The 18,311-nt window shown below is 50.7% G+C and overlaps 1 protein-coding gene across 1 annotated transcript in view; it reads right to left on the bottom strand.

Moving 5' to 3' along the window:
• ITGA11 (integrin subunit alpha 11) overlaps positions 1–18,311 on the bottom strand; it is a gene marked incomplete at its 3' end in the record, with an annotated part of 123,230 nt that overhangs the window by 95,567 nt on the left and 9,352 nt on the right. The window lies entirely within an intron of this gene.

The raw sequence follows: 18,311 nt of genomic DNA on the forward strand, positions 1-18,311 counted from the left end.
CTTCTGAATCCATATGCAAAGCTCCGCCTGGCAAACTGCTCGGCTGGAGCAGCTGAGGCAAAGCAGAGAGAAATTCCCGTAACCCTTTCACCTTGGCCCCTAATCGGTCAATTAACCAATTCCACCTAGTGGAAAGCCTTGGGGCAAAGAGCTTTACCCCTTTGGCATTCTTGTGCTGAATCACAAGAAATAGCAATTCACAGTTGTATGCTGCTTAGGGCTCTGGGTCTCCTCACATTTGCCACCATTTACCCTCACAGGACTTGGGGGGAATGGGCAAGCATCATCCACAGTTGGCAGAGGGGGGTTCAGACCCAGAGAGGTTAAGAGGCTGTCTAGGGGTACACAGTGGGTCAGCAGCAGCAGCATCAGAGCCAGGACCTCAGGTACCTGCTCTGCGACTCCTTCCCTCCACGAGGCATTTTCAGGCACGTCTGCCCTCGTTACGTCTCAGTACCTACCGGACCACCAAACTTGGGACCCATGGGATTTAAGGGGTGGGATCCTACCATGAGCCAAAACTCTCAGATAAGTGAAAACCAATCAGCAGAACAAAACAGTCGACAGAATATCATTGTCGTTCCTTTCATGTGTAGGGCACTTTATAAATTTCACAGAACACTCACATACCTGCTATCATCTGATCTCCACTACAACCCTGTGATGTGGGCAGCAACAGGAAAGCCGAGGGTCAGAGAGGTGAACTGACCTGCCCAAGGTCCCAAAGCCTGCTGGATAGGGACTCTGAATCTGAGGCTAGTACCCTTGAGCGTCCCTCTGTCCTTCCCTTGGCACGGACCCCCTGAGTCTGAGTGTTCAAGAGTGATGCCCTGGAACATGAACTTGAATAAGGCCTACTGTACAGGCAGGAACAAGAGGTTTCTGCTATGCTTTCTTTGCTGCTCAGCAAATGGATACAGTGGCCAAAAATTCCATCATTAGAGTCCCAGAATTAGAGTCCCCTGAGGTAACGCTAGAATACCTTAGATTAGGGATGTTAGACATGTGTTCTCACTCATCCATGTCAATTGATTATTACTGTTGCCTGGAGCACTGAGTTAAGAAGGATTCTGAGGTCAAGTCTGGGCTCAGTGGGCAAGACTACTGTGATCAGTGAGCAGTACCTGCTGGGGATACAGGAGCAGACAGTGAGAGCGAGTGGCTACGTAGCTGCCAACCCTGTCTTCATGACTGCTAATCTGCCATGTGAACTTAGTGTCATAGCCCTAAGTGGGAGTGGGGGAAGAAGCGTATGTTATTTACATACTCTTATTTACAAAGCCCAGCCCACGAATGGACTTATCAGCCTGGTTAGAAGCAGGCAGGCTTGGGGAAGAGGGGCCTGGTCGGGTGAGCACAGATGGATGAAGGGGCACAGCCCTTGGCCAATGAGGGCATGTCACAGAGCAGAGAGAGATACTAGTGTCACCTGTGTACAGCTGGGAGGTGGACAGAGAGAGGTCAAAGAAGAAGTGGAGTTGCAGACGAGGAACTCTCCAACTCTGTCCTAGGAATGGACACACACACATGCACACGCACATATGTACACACAGAGAGGCACACATGTGCATGCACACATGCCCACACACAGACACACATCCATGCACACACATGCACAGGCCACGCACATTCCCTGACTGGGGGGCAACACTTTATCTGGCTCCCTGGTGCCCCCTGGAGATGTCCCCTGGTGGTCCTTGGTCCTCCCTTTCCTGCATCTGAGCCCAGCAAAGGGAGGTGACCTTGACAAGAGGAAGGCATGTTGGGCAGTCAAGAAATCCAGACCCACCCGCCACTCCCAGGCCAACAAGGGGGTGAGGGCCAGTGAAGCTAAGGCCATAAATTGTGTCTTCAGGGCCTTCTCTACCATCAGTGCTTCTTGGGCAAACATGGCCAGAAGGATCCTTCCAAGACCTGTCAGATCCAATCACTCCTCAGCTCCATATGCTTCATCATTTTCCCACCAACTCACAGTCAAAGCCAAAATCCTTACCTGCAAGGCCCTGCATGATCCCACCCGGTTCCCTCTGCCCCTCATTTCCTGTCCTCCCCCTCCATCCCTCTGCTGCAGCCACTCTGTCCCCTTTGCCGTTCTTAGAATGTGTCAGACCCGTCCCCACTTAGCATCTTTGCCCTGGCTGTTCCCTCTGCCTGGAAAGCTCCTCCCTGGGTCATCCGCGGGGCTCACTCTCTCAAGTCATTCGGGTCTCTGTTTCAATGCCATATTGTCCCTTACCAGGACACCCTGTCACTCTTATCCCCCTTATTCTCCTTCATTTGCCCTCATAGCACTTATCACTAACATGTTACATATTTATCTGTTTATTGTCACGTGGCTGATATTCTATAACATTCTTATGTCTTCTAAGTGCCGAGAGACGCTGCTCACTGCTGTATCCTTACCGCCTTGAATAAAGATCTAGCTCAGAGTCAGCAGTCAATAGATACTGAATGGTTAGAGACCAGGACCCACATTTGGCTGGGACACTCTCTCCCCTCAACGAGTAACAGGGGAAAAAATATTCACTGAGCACTGATATGTTCCAGGCACTATCCTAGGTATCTCAGCAGTAATTTTATATTACTTAGTTAAATCGCACACCAACCCTGTGAAGTAGATATTATCATACCTCTGGGAGGTTAAGTAATTTGCCCCAAATCACTCAGCTGGGAGGAGGTTAGAGCAAGCCCATGATCAGGTAGCTTAGGGCACTGGGGTGACGTGCTACCCCTGGGAGAGCAGCTTTTCAGAGAAGGACCCACTGGAGGCAGGGAAAATTCTTTTCAGAGAAACGGGTCTTTCCTCTTGCCCTCAGGTCCCACACCTCCTCTGTCTTTGGGTTTGGTTGGGGGCAGTAGATGGGAGAGGAGGCCGGCAGCCCTGTGCTCCTTCCCTCCCCCAGGGGGCTTTGTCTAGGACTAGTCCTGTCTCCCCCAGTGTCTCCACCCCCCAACCCCCTGGACAGGATTAGTGAAATCTGGCCACAGGGAAGAGGACAAAAGCTCTCAGGGACTGGGCATTAAGTTACAAAGTGCTGGTTTCTTCCCTGAGTCGGCATTTGCTTCTGACCAAACCGAACCAACCAGAGAATGGATTTCCTAAAGGTGATGTCAAGTCTGACACCCTGACCTTGGCTCCCGACAAGATCTCTGGCCCATTCCCCTGATGGCAGGTGGCTCTCATGCTTGGGGAATGTACTCTCCTCAGAGATTTATGAACCCCAAATACCAATAAAAGAAAACAAAGTTGTTTTTGATGGGAGTCAACAGGCCGACTGCAGAGACAGTGGGAGCCTGGTTGGGCAGCTTGCCACTTTACTGCCCTTGATATTGATGACAGAGGGGGAAAAAACCCACAGTTCCTGGCCTGTTCTCCTGTGGACTATGGCCAAAGTTACATCAGCTGCTGCTCCCTTTCTCAGAATCTTATCTTTTAAAAAAGCATCAGCCAGTCCCAAGAAAGCACTGAAACCACAGCATGATGTTTGAGCATCGCTTGATCTCAAACCCACCACTCCAGGCTAAGGTGGAGGCTACTGTGCTATCACCAGGCAGGGTGGTGACAGTCCCAAATGCTGAGGCACACTGGCCAACACGTGTCTGGAGCTCCTGTGGACTCAACAGCTCCACAGGGAGTGCTCGCTAGAGCTCAAGGACACTCAGCTGAGCATCCATGACGGGCTGCTCCACCCTCTACCAGTCACACCCCACACTGCGGCCACTAGCTTCCCAAGGATCTGGGGAGAAAGTCCGAAGTCTCCATGTGGCCCCTTTTTGGCACCAGGGACTGGTTTCAGGGAAGACAATTTTTCCACGGACGGCGGGGAGGGGGTGGATGGCTCAGGAGGTAATGCAAGCGATGGGGAGTGGCTGATGAAGCTTTGCTCACTCGCCCACCGCTCACCTCCTGCTGTGTGGTCTGCTTCCTAACAGGCTAAGGACCAGTACCGGTCCTTGGCCCGGGGGTTGGGGACCCCTGTCTTAAATGATGGACAATCAGGGAAGGGGAGGAATAATTACACAATGGGGACTCATGGTTTCTGGGGTGGTAACCCAGTCATTCCCTTCTCAAGAGCTCATGGGGAGGCCTGGACCTAGCGTGTCAGGGAGCAGAGTGGCCTAGCAGGCAGGTCATGACCTCTCCTGCCTGAGCCATGCACCAAGAGCCTTAGAGCTGGGCTGTCCTGCCTCATCGGGACATAGGAATGGCAGACACAGGAAAAACAGACATACAGACAGACCCCTAGCATCAATGCTGGGCTCAAGGGCCCTCCCGTACCTCATTTTCTCTCTGCCCCATGGCCAGGGGACGTGAACCCTGGACAATTTAACACAGGGTCAAAAATGGTGTGCAGCAAATATGTTATCAGGGAAGGGTAACTTATTAGGATTTTATTTTCAAGAGCAAACAGGGATCTTATAGATCCAATAACCTAGTGGTCTCAACACTTTGTTTTTCTGCAGTGAATCCCACCTTTTGGAAACAAAATCTATGCAATGAAAAGCAGACACAGGAAGCTGAGGTTGGGGTTAGGATGGGGGGCAAGGAAACTCCCTACCTGCAGTGACAAGCCTAAGACATTTCTTTGGAACCCTAGGGTGTCCTGGAACATAGTTTGAGAACCACTTGATTGGGTTTAAGACCCTTGTTAATGAGAGAACTCAGGCTGAGAGAGGGGTGGGGATTTGTCCAAGGTCACCATGCCCATCTTTATTTACCACCACTGCCTCTGTATACTCCTGCTCTACAGTCCTTCACTTCCACGAATGTCTGTTTGGGGCTACGACGCTCCAGGTTCCATGCTGGGTAGTAGGGTCATGACTTGTGGTCTTCAGAGTCTGCCGCCACATGCGTGAGCCAACAGACATGTTTGCATGTCACCAGAACCCAAAGTGAAGCCCAGAAAGGGCTGGCCCAGGGCAGGGTGACCTGCGTTCTAATCTCAGCTTTGTCACTAAATTGGCCGAGTGTCCATGGAGAGTCACTATGGCTTTCTGGGCCTCAGTGTCCCCATCTGTCAAATGAGAGATTTGAGCGCTCTGCTACTAAGGCCCAGCCCTGGCACAGGTCAGAGAGGTTCTCTAGAGCAAACACACAGCCAGCTTCCAGTTGTTGGCACACGAGCATCTGTCTTGAGTCTCCACAAACAATTTAGAATTGGAGGCCAGGCGGTATGGAGGAATGCAAGCTCATCTTAATGTCAGTTGAAGCCAAACACACTTAGGAAGGGGAATTCTCCAGGCAAAAATGATAATATTTTGTATTCCCAATCCAAAAAGAAAACTGTCATCTAATGCTCTGTATTATCCAGGCCCCAGCTGCCTCTCCCCTTGCCTGAACTGTGGAGACCTGGCCTCAGGGCCCTACTTCCCTCGCTGTGGCTTCTGGGCACACCCAGATGTCAAAGGGACGAAGGCCTTGGTGGGGGTCCAGGCAATCTGATCACCTTTCCAAGAAAGCCCAGCCTCGTCCTGGAGCTGGACTGTGCTGCTAAAACCTCAGTGAGGAAATTCAGAGCTAGTGGGCAGGGGGCACCACAGTTCCCTTCCAGACTCGTCTTATTTCAAAAATTGAGGATGCCAGTGGTATGCACTGAATCCTTGAGTACATGGCTATATGCCCTTGGAGCGACCAAAGTTTCTCTCTCTCTGGGATCTTCTAGGCTTGGAAGCCATGATCCCTTAGGAGGGAGACATGGCTGGAGGACCACTGCCAAGGTCAAAGGCCAGAGGATGGACTCCTGACTTTAGGACAGATGATTCTAGGACTCAGAAAAGGGGACATGGGAATACAATGTCCACCTCCTGAGAGCTAGGGCTGCTGTGATGAGTAGAACTAGGTTGGGCGCCAGGAGACCTGGGTCCTCCCCTGGGTTCTGTCACTGGCTGGCTGAACCTTGAACAAGTTACTTCTCCCCAGGCCTTAGTCTCCAATATAGAAAAGGAGGAAGCTAGACCAGGTGGTCTAAAAACCTTTACAGTCAGGATGTTCTGAGTCTGTGTCACCCTTCTCCTCTGGATTCATTTCCAAATTCATCTCCCTTCGGAGGGGAGGAGTAGGCAGTTGAACACTGGGACACCCCAAGGGGGCAAGCAGATGGCCATTGCCCCTGCAGGTCTCTATCAGGCTGGCTGCCAGGACCAGGGCCATTCTCTCCCTCCTCTCTAGCACTTGGGTCCAACACAAGTGCCCCTCATCTTCAAGCCACTTACGAAAGTGAGCTGTAACACCCTCCCGGCTGCCCCCCAGTGGCTTAGCCCTGAGCTGCCACTGCCCTGCTGCTAGAACTGGGGGCCATGATCGGGCGGGGGCTGGTCTGGTGATATCAAGCCAGTTCTTACCACCAAGCCCTGCTGCCCCCTGGTGCTTTAGAGCAAACGTGCCCACACTTGGGTCTCCCCAGGAGACAGACAAATGCGTCCTCCCCACTATTGGCAAAGACCACCCTGTTTCCCAGCTTCTCTAGCAGTTTAATCAGCATCTGACTCTTTTACACAATGACTGCCTTCTGGGTGTGGCTTCATGTCTCTCTGCTAACTGGTCATTATCACACTGCCTTTTTCCTCAGAAGGAAACGCTATGGAGTCTACCCTGCTTCATACTCCTCCAACCGCTAATATCACCAGCACCACCGTTCTTCCTTCTCCTTCCCTCTGTTGAAGAAGCAGGAGAGAACCTGATCTCTGGATGGGGTGTCCTATCCTTGGCTCCCCTAGCTTCATGCAGGTCAGAACACGGCTCGCTGGCAGCAACTGGTGTGTGCTGTGTGTGCATGCACGTGCACATGTGGCCAAGGGATTAGCCAGAGAGGACAGGGTGGGGAGAGGTAATGACAGGTGGCAATGATTTCTCCCCACTGGAGTCCAGAGAGAGGGGCGGGTTTAGGGGAGGGAGGTGCCTTCAGTCTGAAGGGCCAGCTCGTTGCCCAGACTGGACAGAGAGAGAAGGCAGAGGGAACTGGAGAGTGACTTCCGTGGAAAGCCGTTGTCCCTCCCCACGGAATGAGCACAGCACTTGTTTCTTAGGGGAATCTCAGGGAAGTGATCTCATCTGGGAGCCAGAGCATCCCTGGTCCACACCCACTGCTGCTTCTGGCCACGAGCAGCTCTGAGCTTGCCAGCGGCTGTGCCGTGGGTTTCTGTGGCCACATGTCCACCTTCCAGGGAAGGTGGTACTTTGGTGTCCCCTGAATGTTAAATGTGTGAAAAAGAACACGTAAGAATCAGAAAGCTTCCTCGTGTGTGAGATGAGGCGGGGGACCACCGTGGCTGGAGAGTTCTGGGTCCCACTAGAGCCGAGTCTGGAGGAAGCCCTCACGTGTGCACAGAGGTGTCAGCTGGGAGAGAGCTCGCATATTCACCAGTTCATCAGGTCCCTGCAGGCGGCCTCTTAACAAGCAGTCCACACAGCAGAGGGAGTGCTGGCTGCCCCTCTCCCCTCCAAGGTTTTGCTCTCAGTTCCCTACCCCCGAATGCCTTCTCATATTGTCAGCCCCATCCTGCACCTGCCTGTCAGGGGGCCCAGGGCATGTCCCACTCACCCTTTCCATCTACGCACCCTGTGCCCTTCCCTGACTGTCCTGCCTCCTGAGCCAACCCTCCCCACCTGGGGCGGAGAGTCCAGGGGACAGAACCACGCCATGGACTGCACCTGCATCCCCTTGGGGCCTAGAGTTACAAACACTAGGGGAAGCAATGGACAAATATGAAGTCAACACACACAAAGCGTGGGCTTGGGGCCTCTTTCCCCAATGGGAAATGGAGGCTAAGGAAGGTTACCTGCCGGGACCCAGTCTTCTAGCCGGTGGGGCACATGTAGAGTGGGGATCCAGCCCTCCCCAGTCCCTGGGCAGGGTTCTTCTTCCACTCCTTCCCCGAATCTCCCAGCGGGATTCAGCTGCCACTCTCAGAGCACCTACCAAGTGCCAGGATGGGCCAGGTGCCTTAGAAGAGTATTTCATTTAATTCTAACAAGTGATTTGGGATTTCTTCCCCATTGAACAGGTGAGGAAACTAAAGGTCCAAGACTGACTTGCCTGGGGCCCAGGTGCTGGTGCCAAGGTCTCATCCTGTCTGCTTCCCAGGCTACACATCTTTTAGTGCTTTTGAGCATCCTCATCAAAGCTGGCTGTGTCTGTGAGAGGGCAGGCAGGGCAGCTGAGAGCTCTCCTTGGTGGGGTCGGATAAGACCCCCTACTCACACCTGAAAATGACACCCTTCCAGCTGGACCAGTGATAGCCCTCTCTGAGAAGCTTTCATTTGACTTGAAGCATGGAAGACCCTACGCTAACCTTACATTTGGTGCCAATTGGTGCCTGCAGCTTAACCAAGCTGAGGGGGTTCTGTCCCTCCTCACCTCTGCTCCCTGCACAGTGTCTGGAATACAACAGGCTCTCAACAAAGTGGACAGAACAAATTCATGAATGAACAAGTGAATGAATGACCATGGACAAGCTTATCAAATTAACTCAATATTCATCTGAGTAGAACATGAGCAGATGGGACACAGGGCAGCCCTCCCTTTACCCTCGGCCCTCTGTCAATTCACCCTCTGCACCCCAGCCAGGCTCCACGGTGCCCTCATGATACATGCTGGGTGCTGACAGTTCCACCCTCTTCCCTGGCCTGCCAACCTCTCTCCCCTACTTCAGTATCCTTGTCTCATCAAAAACCGGTTCTGGTGTCCTATTTTGTGCTAGATAAACACATGCTTGCTGATGTGCGACTTATCACGACATGCTTCAACTCTCCAAAGCATGTGCAGCCCTACAGAAGGAAGAATTCTCTAAATCAGAAACCATCAGACACAGGCTGGGCAGCCTCCTGCAGTGGAGAGGGCCCCATCTCTAAGATCTGTGGTGGAGACCAAACGCTTGCAGGGGCAGATGGATGTGGACTGAAATAGAGACACTGCGTAAGCATCCAGAGGGGGGAGATGGAAAGACAGCAAGTGCTGGTGAGAGCAAAAATCTGCCCTTTTTATTATTTTTTAAAGAAGTCAGGAGTTTGCCAATATGCTGTTTAAGCAGATGTCAGGTTCATGGAAAACAGGCCTAAAAATTGAAAAGGGAAACACCAGGCTGAAATTTACTGTAATTAACATTATTTTCACTCCCAGCCTTGGACAGCCATCCCAGGGATCACCTCCCTCAGGAATAACGCGTGGATCACCTCCGTCAGGAACAAGACGGATGTCTTGGTGATGAAAGCCAGTGTATTTTCTGCCTTACATCATTTTTCTTTCTCTCTAGGTAGAGACATTGATCAAAATGGAGCTCTTTCTTTAAGCTTTCAGGAGCTACCATGATGGATTTTAAAACACACCAACAGTGATATTATGAATCTGTGTTGTAAGTTCATTTAAAGTGCAATGAAGTCTTGATTAACACACACACACACTCTCTCTCACACACTCACACACACACACACACACACACACACACACACACACACACACACAAGCTGCGTGGAAAAACTGGAGTCAAGAGATGTGACCCCAGCATCCACTTTAGGATCCGGCTGAGTATTTGGGGCCTTGGGCTGCTGCCTTCCTCCACTCACTTCAAAGTGGCCCAGGCTCCCAAGAACCTCCAGTCATACCCCAGCCCAGTCTTGCCTTCTGAGTCCCACAATCAATGTCCAGCTGCCCATAGAACATTTTCACTTGGATGTCTTCTAGTATCCCTCACTTCACATGACCAAAGAGGTGCCCTAGATTTTCCCTTCCACACTGGTTATTCCCCAAAGTCTCCCCATCGATGCACTTGGCAGTACCACCCTGATTGCTCAAGTCAGAAGCTTGGAGGTCCTTCCTCAGGATTTTCTGTCACATCCCATCAGCAAACCGTGCAGGTTCTACCCTCTCCATCCCTCTCAAGTGCGTCCACTCTTCTCTCTTTCCTCTGACATCACCCAGCCCAAGGCATTCTCATCCTTTTCTGCCTGGACTTTGGCAAGAGCCTTCTAACTGGTCCCTCAATTCTAATTTTGCTCAGCTGCAAGCTATGCTCTTCACAGCAGCCACAGTGATCTTTTAAAAATGCCAATCAGATCCTGGAACTTTCCTGCTTCAAACCCTCCAGGTTCCTCGCATTGTATGTAGGGTAGATTCCAGACCCTTCCTCAGGGCCCACCAGGCCCTGCAGGATCAGTCCGCTCCTGTGCCATGAACTTCACCACTTCCTGCTTCCAGCCACACTGCCTTCCTCTTTGCTCCTCAAACCAAGCTCCTTCCACCTCAAGGTCTTTCCCTTTGTATGGAACAGTCTCCCCCCAGTCTTTGCTCAGGCAGCTCCTTCTCTATCTCCAGTTTTAATGTCACAGCCTGGGAGAAATCTTCCCTGACCATGCTATGGAGAATCCATTCCTCTCCCTCAAAGCAGTTTCTTTGTTTCTTTTATTATGTAAACATAGTAACAGATGGCTACAAGAGCTATTTGCTTATTCTCCCCCTAGAGTTTAAGTTCTACAAGGGAAGGAACGAGTGGTGTGCTGGTCCCTGCTCACAAGAGACAATTGTGTGCAATCTTCCTGTTCAGTGATGCCTGTTGGTCACTTAAAGCTGACCATGGTGGGAGGATTTACACCACAGTAACTGGCAAATGGCTACAAAGAAGGACTCTCTCCAAGAGCCAGAATCGGTTGTTAACCATTTACCAGCACTCCACTGGAAGGGACTGTATCTTTATCCTCGGGATCTAGAACAATGCCTAGCACACGAAAGAGGCTCAATATGCACCTACTGACATATAAGACAATATGAGACCAAAAAGAGAGAGAAAGAACAGAAATATTCAGGCCTCCAAGAACCTCACTAACCTCACACACTAACCTGCTAACAAGGAGTAGACAAGGAATGTGATACTCAGAGCCTCAGGGAGGGAGGGAACTCAGAGCACTGAATTTGGCTTCAGAAGCCCTAGTTTTAATCCCAGCACAGCTTCTAACTTGTTTTACGACTTTGGGCCAATTTCTTCTTCTTTCTGGCCCTCAGTTTCTTTATCTGTAAAAAGCACACACTGGACTAGATGCTGTATCTCTAAGTCCCTGTGTTGGATTTAATGAAGCCCATTTATGTACTCGGTTACCAATTTCTGTACCACCCACTCCCAGGTCACTGCACTTCACTACACAACTGTAGAGGGGGCTGTTTACATTGTAGTTGACTGGGTTATGAAGTGCACAGCCTGCACAGCTGTACGTGGCGGCCCTGCCCACTCTGTTCCTGGCCATTGGCCATTTCTAGGGGAGACGAATTAGACAGTGAGTCCTTCCCTTTCCTGACATACTAACCAGCTCAAAGAGCTCAGACAGTTTGGTTTTGGTTTTCCACCTCCTAAGATTGTTTCCTGCTTGTCATGAATGTGTGGATCAAGAGCCTTGGGCATCTGGGGTTAGCCCCAGCCCAGGGGGTGTTTGGACAAAGTAAGAAAAGGACAAAGCTCAGGATATGCAATTTGTGGCAAGGCTTTCCCTTGAAGAAGAGGAAGTAGGGCAGTGAGGACCCAGAGAACTGCTGGGCCTGTCTGTCCCTGGTCTTTGAATGCAAACTAAAAAAAGGAATTGTGAGGGCCCATCCCTTCCAAGCCTGCAGGGCCCGCCCTACAGTGGATACACCCTACCCATTTGAAAAGTTCTCCCTCTGCACAGAGCTCAACATAGATCCACCAGAACACAAGCTAAGCTGGATGCTATTGGCTAGGCTTGGTGGGGATGGAGGATGCTGGGGAGTGGAAGTGCTTTGGTTCTCTGAGGGTTATGCAGAACCCTTTGGTTTTTGGTATATGTCAGTTACTCATGCTTTCAAAACTATCCCAAATGTTCACTCCTACTTTTAGGTCCTTAGGAGAGTTAAGGGCTCATGATTCCCTCTGCCTTTGCTAGAAAACAAAGTCCGGCCTTGTGAGGTGGTGAGCCAACTGTCACTGGAGGGATGCAAGCCAAGGAGAGCTATTTATCTGGGATGTTCAGGTTCCACGTTCCCCCCCAGGCAGACACGACGCTGAGGCCTCTCAAGAGGCCTCTGAAGCCCAGGAATCCTCATGAACCTGTGGATGATGAAGGGCCAACCATGCACTGGGGCCACCCATGCTCTAGCTGAAGTTGTTTTAAAATAGAATTCCTGTGTAAACTGGTGCAGTCACTATGGAAAACAGTGTGGAGGTTCCTCAAAAAACTAAAATTAGAGTTGCCATGTGACCCAGCAATCCCACTCCCGGGCATATATCCAGACAAAACTATAATTCAAAAAGATACACGCACCCCTATGTTCACAGGAGCACTATTTACAATACCCAAGACATGAAAGCAGCCTAAGTGTCCATCGACAGATGAACGGATAAAGAAGATGTGGTACATATATACAATGGAATACTACTCAGCCATAAAAGAGAATGAAATAATGCCATTTGCAGCAACATGGATGGACCTAGAGATTATCATACTAAGTGAAATAAGTCAGAAAGAGAAAGACAAATATCTGATATCACTTATATATGGAATCTAAAATATGACACAAATGAACTTATCTACGAAACAGAAACAGACTCACAGACATAGAGAACAGACTTATGGTCGTCAAGGGGGAGAGGGGGTTGGGGGAGTGATGGATCCGGAGTTTAGAATTAGCAGATGCAAACTATTATATATAGAATGGATAAACAACAAGGTCCTACTGTATAGCACAGGGAATTATATTCAATATCCTGTGACAAACCATAATAGAAAAGAATATGAAAAAGAATGTATACATATGTGTAACTGAATCACTTTGCTGTACAGCAGAAATTAACACAACACTGCAAATCAACTATGCTTCAATAAAATAAATTTAAAATAAAATAAAATAGAACTCCTGTTGTCAACTTCTTTCTTGTGTTACACGTGGCTTTATACCCAGAGTCAAGGTTCTGGCTCAGGAAACGTTCACAGAAGCATGGAAGCACAGCCGCTGAAGACCTTTTAGAAACATGAAGGCCAAATATTTATTTTAGAAGGGACTGAATGGACATCTCAAGAGGGCACATGGCTCACTTAAGTTTAGAATTGGAGCCTGAACTTGACCCAGAGGTCCTCATCCACAGTCTAGGGCTTTTTCATTACCCTAGGCTTGGAGGGTCCAGTTAGTGAGAGAGGTAATCCAGTCCCAGGCTTTGGTTTCCACTTCTGCTCCATTCAGGGTTGGCCCAGATTGGTCCATCTGGGCTAAGCCATGGCTGATTTCAAACAGCCTTTCCTATAACATCAGGAAGAGGCAGGGTAGGTCTAATATTCAGTTAGCCATGAACTCCTCCGTGTGAATTAGTCTGCAGCTGCTTTACTGCCCAGCAGGCTGAGCGGAGTCAAGGTTTAAAGAAGAGGGGCGCGGGCTGGCATGAACTGCCTGAGGCAGTGTCAAGACCCTAAGAGTTGGAGGTAGGGCAGGATGGTGGGACGCTATACAGGGGAGGAGAAGGTAAGAGGGAAGGTAGTGAACAGTGCCCACTGCCCGAGGGACAGGCAGCCTTGTGGAGAGGGAAGGTGGAGCTGATAAGATGATAGCTGATGAAATGCAGCTGATATGATAGAGAAGCTCACAGAAATATGATCATCACTTTGACAGTGATCCAGGAGGGCTTCTTGGAAGAGGAGGCCTTTCTGGAGCTGCTAGGGCCCAGAGAAAGCAGCAACCTCCTCTCCACTTTAACCTACATCCTCTAAGGACACTTGTTACTGAGAGGATTGGGGGTTTCCTCTTCTTCCATGGAGACAACAGACTTATTTGGACTGCCCTCCCCAGTGGTTCCTTGCTCTCCCCCTAACACATCCCTCCCTGCCCCCTTCCTAACTCCAGGCCAGTGCAATGCTCACCAAAGCTTTGATCTGGGGCTTTTGGCCTCTGCTTCCACATAAAAGCTCCCTCCGCCCTCATGAGTGGGGCACCCTGGGCAGACCCCTCTTCCCTGGCCCGTCTCCATCAGCAGTGGGCACCAGTCCAGTGGGGCCACTGCCAAGCCAAACAGCACTGCAGAAACACTAAGGGACCTGGCCACCAGGTGGTATGAAAGTGCCCTCCTGGGCCTCACCCTGGGGTGGGCTGAGCACGACAGAAAATGGCCACACCTGCCAACTTCTCTGGACTCTTCCCGGTGTGTGCCAAGGGGATACTAGCCCTGGAGGGGGCCTTGACTAAACCTCCAAGAAGACAGAGCCAGGGCAGCTGAGAAATCATGCCACAGATGAATGGAGTCTAGGTGTGTCTCGTCAAAACGTCCCCCAGGCAAACCTGAGCCCCGTCGCACTTCAGTTCTGGATGAGTAGGGACTAGGGGTCACCTGTCCTTGCTGAGAGCCGCACAGGGTGACCTAGTGTCTCCTAGGGCATAATGGGTGAGAAGAGTTTACATGGGACAAGGGTGAACATTAAAACTGGACAACTCACGTTTAATGGATATTAAAAAATTACAAGCAAATCAAAACTTAGGTTTCACAGCAATTATTGCTTACGATGAAGGTAAGTGAAAAGACTGAGTTGATTTAAAGTCAGTTGAATGAAAATTATTAAGTGAAAGTAATCCAGATGTTACACAGATATGGCCAGAGCTGTGTGAGCAGTACAGGGAAAGCAGGAAAGAAGATGGGCTTTGGAGATGATCAAACCTGAATTTGGAGTCTGGATCTCATTTTTATCGGCAGCTGCAAGACCTCAGTCAAGTCACGTGACCTCTGGGAATTGCAGTTTCTGGAGTCAGACCTCCTGGGTTCCAATCCCAGGCTGTGACTTTATGACCCTGGTGACCTTGGCTAAGTTACTTAACGACATGCATCCGTTTCCTCATCTCTAAAATGGGGGAGATAACAGCACCCCTCTTTTAGGATTATTGAGAAGACGAGTGCTCAGAACAAAGTCTGGGGCTTCCCTGGTGGTGCAGTGGTTAAGAAACCGCCTGCCAATGCAGGGGTACACGGGTTCCAGCCCTGGTCCGGGAAGATCCCACATGCCGCGGAGCAACTAAGTCTGTATGCCACAACTACTGAGCCTGTGCTCTAGAGCCCGTGAGCCACAATTACTGAGCCCACGTGCCACAACTACTGAAGCCCGCACGCCTAGAGCCTGTGCTCCGCAACAAAGAGAAGCCACCGCAACGAGAAGCCCGCTCACTGCAACTAGAGAAAGCCCGCACACAGCAACGAAGACCCAATGCAGCCAAAAATAAATAGATAAATAAATTTATTAAAAAAAAAAAAAGAACAAAGCCTGATTCATGGAAGCCCCCAATGACTGTTAGCAAGTAGTACACATTTATTGAGCACGTCATCCCTGCCAGACATGTTGTTTGGTAATCAGTATTATTTCTATTTATTCATACTAATCCTACAAGGTAGGCGTTATAATTCCCATTATACATTCTAAAGAGAGGATGTGAGCTGCCCAAGGTCACACACTTAGTGAGTGCCAGGGCCGGTATTCAAACCTCAAGTCAGTGGTTACATGCCCCAAATATGAACCTCACTGGGCTCAGACTCAGTCTCCCCACATGTACAATGGGTTTATTGTCATCTCCCCAGTCACCAGGGCAGAATCTGGTCTGGTGGTTCCCAGGGATTGGACCATAACCTGGTTCACTATTGGGGTCTACTGTTCAGCCCCTGCCATCTTCTCTGGGCACTCCCAGCTCCTTCTGGGGTACCGGAGGACACATCCACATTCTGCAGTCCATGGAGGATGTCTGAATCACTACCCTTCCGTGGGAAACGAGGCATTTTAAACTTCTGCTCCACCCCGCTGTTCCCTGGGAAGTCCATTACATACCTAGGTTTTTTCTGTGTCAAAACAAGGTCTGTCCCACATCTCCTTGTGTCCTCTCTGAGTCACAGTAAATAACACTTAACAGCATGGGGCCAGCTGGGCTGGCCTGGGCTGCCTGCTCTGAACCCTTTGCCCCTTTCAAGGCCCTTCTCCCTTCAAGATCCCCTCCTCCGCCTCAGCAGCCCGCCAGCAACTACCACCACACTCTTGTCTGGAAAGAAAGGCTTTACTAACCAATGGCCTGCGAAGTGTCAGGACTGAACGCCTAGGGGACTGGTATCCTAAGAAAGGTGACTGGGGAGAGGGTGCTACTTATCTCAAAGGGGATTAACTAATGGGATTTCAGGCTGCTGCAGGCTGCGGGGAGGTCTTCATTGATTCATTCATTCCACGACTACTTATTACTTGCCTCCTCTGGCTGGGCACTGCTCTGGACCCTGGGATACACACGTAAAACAACATATAGAAATTCTTGCTCTCATGATGACACTCCGTTGGAGGAGACAGACAATAAACAAGGTGAATAAAGAAAATTGGTAATAATGCTCGCTAGTGAGAAATACCCCAGCGGGACTAAAGCAGGCACGGGGGTTTATATAAGGGGGTGCATGCAGGGGAGGCTGACATTTTAGTTAGGGGTGTAGGAAAGGCCTCCATGAGAGGCGGGTGTTGGAGTTCAGACCCGAAGGAAGCGAGAGAGGCTCTTTGGTGAAGAGCATCCAGGCAGAAGGAATAGCAAGTGCGAAGCCCAAGGCGCCAGGTATGTTTGAAGAACATTCCGGAAACTGTGTGGGTGGAGCCGAAGCAGCAAGTGGGGGAGGAGTAGAGGATGAGGTGGAAAAGGCAGGGGAGTCAGATCACACAAGCCTCTCACCCAGAGAAGAAGGGGAGCCCCGGAGAGTTCGTGGCAGAGGGATAGGACATGATCCCATCCACATTCAAGCAGCATCCCTCTGGCTACTGGGTGCAGGAGCTCAAGGGACAGGGCGGATGCAGGGAGACCAGTTGGTTGCCACAAGCCACGGGAGCCTTTCTGGGCACCCCCAGAGCAGCCCCCAGACCCCTGCCTGTCTCCTGGTCCTAGTCCTCCGGGCTGAGCAGAGGTGGGAAGACGGATGGCAGACCAGAGCTTTCACAGCTAGGATCATGGGGACCAGTGCAACTTACAGACTGGGGGTGGGGGGAGGGTCTAGTTTTAAGATGTGCTCAAATGCAGAGATGCACACGGAAGAGAGAGGGAAGAGCAGGGACCATCTCGGTGACCATTTTGACATATTCCGGACAACCGGAGGGGCCTCTTGGCAAGCCGGCCAGCATGTCTGCCCCTGGCTGGCCTCGCCGTCATTAGCAAGCACATTCCACAGTTGATGTTTGGCTTGTGGTCTGGCCTGGCCTTCTCGTTGGTTTCCTCTGCTCTGAAAGGCTTTTAAAATCAGAATCTGGGTTCTCTTTAAGTTTGGGGCATGAATCACTGCTTCTGGGCCTGGAAAGGGGATAGAGGGACAGGAGGGCCCATGCCACGGGTTCTCCCTCTCTCTCAGGCCTGCGTGCCACTAAGCATGTATACGTGACAGGCTCCCAGTCAAAACATTCCAAGTCAGACTCACTTCCAAGCTCCCAGCCAACATTTCCACCTGTCCAAGAGCCCCGCAAAGTCGACATGTCCAGGATCCACTCAACTTCCTGGTCCTTAACACCCCGCCTCCTCCATATTCTCTCCTTTTCCTTCCCTAACCAAGGATGTTCCATTCTGCCCCTCACAGGTTCCCTCTTCCTCTCTCCTCTCACCACCTTTACATCAGGCTCTGGCATCCTCCTGCCTGGGTTGCTGCAGTAGCCATCTGAGCAATCCACTTGCTTCTAGTTGTTGTCCTGTCACATTCAACCTACACCCATATCCCCCCGCCCCGCCCCGCCAAGGAGCTTCTCAAAACATACATTAGAACATGCTCTACCCTCCCTCAAAAACCTTCAGTGGCTCCCATCTGCTATATCCAAATGCCTTAGTTGGCATTAGGTCCTCTCTCGGTGGCCTCAGCCCATGTTCCATTCTTGCAGTTCTGCACATACTCCAGCATCCTGCCAACCAAACATCAGGCTGTTCCCCAGATATATTCTCTGCTCTTCTTGCAGTTACAAATCATCTCTTTTTCACCTCTCAAATTCCAGAGTCTTTTATCCGTAGCTCTCTTACAGCTTTTATTACTTCCTCCCTTGTATTACTTATTTTATTTTATTTTATTTTTTTTGGCTGCATTGGGTCTTCGTTTCTGCGCGTGGGCTTTCTCTAGCTGTGGCGAGCGGGGGCTATTCTTCGTTGCGGTGTGCGGGCTTCTCATTGCGGTGGCTTCTCTTGTTGCGGAGCATAGGCTCTAGGTGCACGGGCTTCAGTAGGTGTGGCACGTGGGCTCAGTAGTTGTGGCTCACGGGCTCTAGAGCGCAGGCTCAGTAGTTGTGGCTCACGGGCTCTAGAGCGCAGGCTCAGTAGTTGTGGCACGCGGGCTTAGCTGCTCCACGGCATGTG

Source organism: Leucopleurus acutus (genome assembly GCF_964270905.1).
Source record: "Leucopleurus acutus genome assembly, chromosome: 1".
NCBI classification, from domain to species: Eukaryota; Metazoa; Chordata; class Mammalia; order Artiodactyla; family Delphinidae; genus Leucopleurus; species Leucopleurus acutus.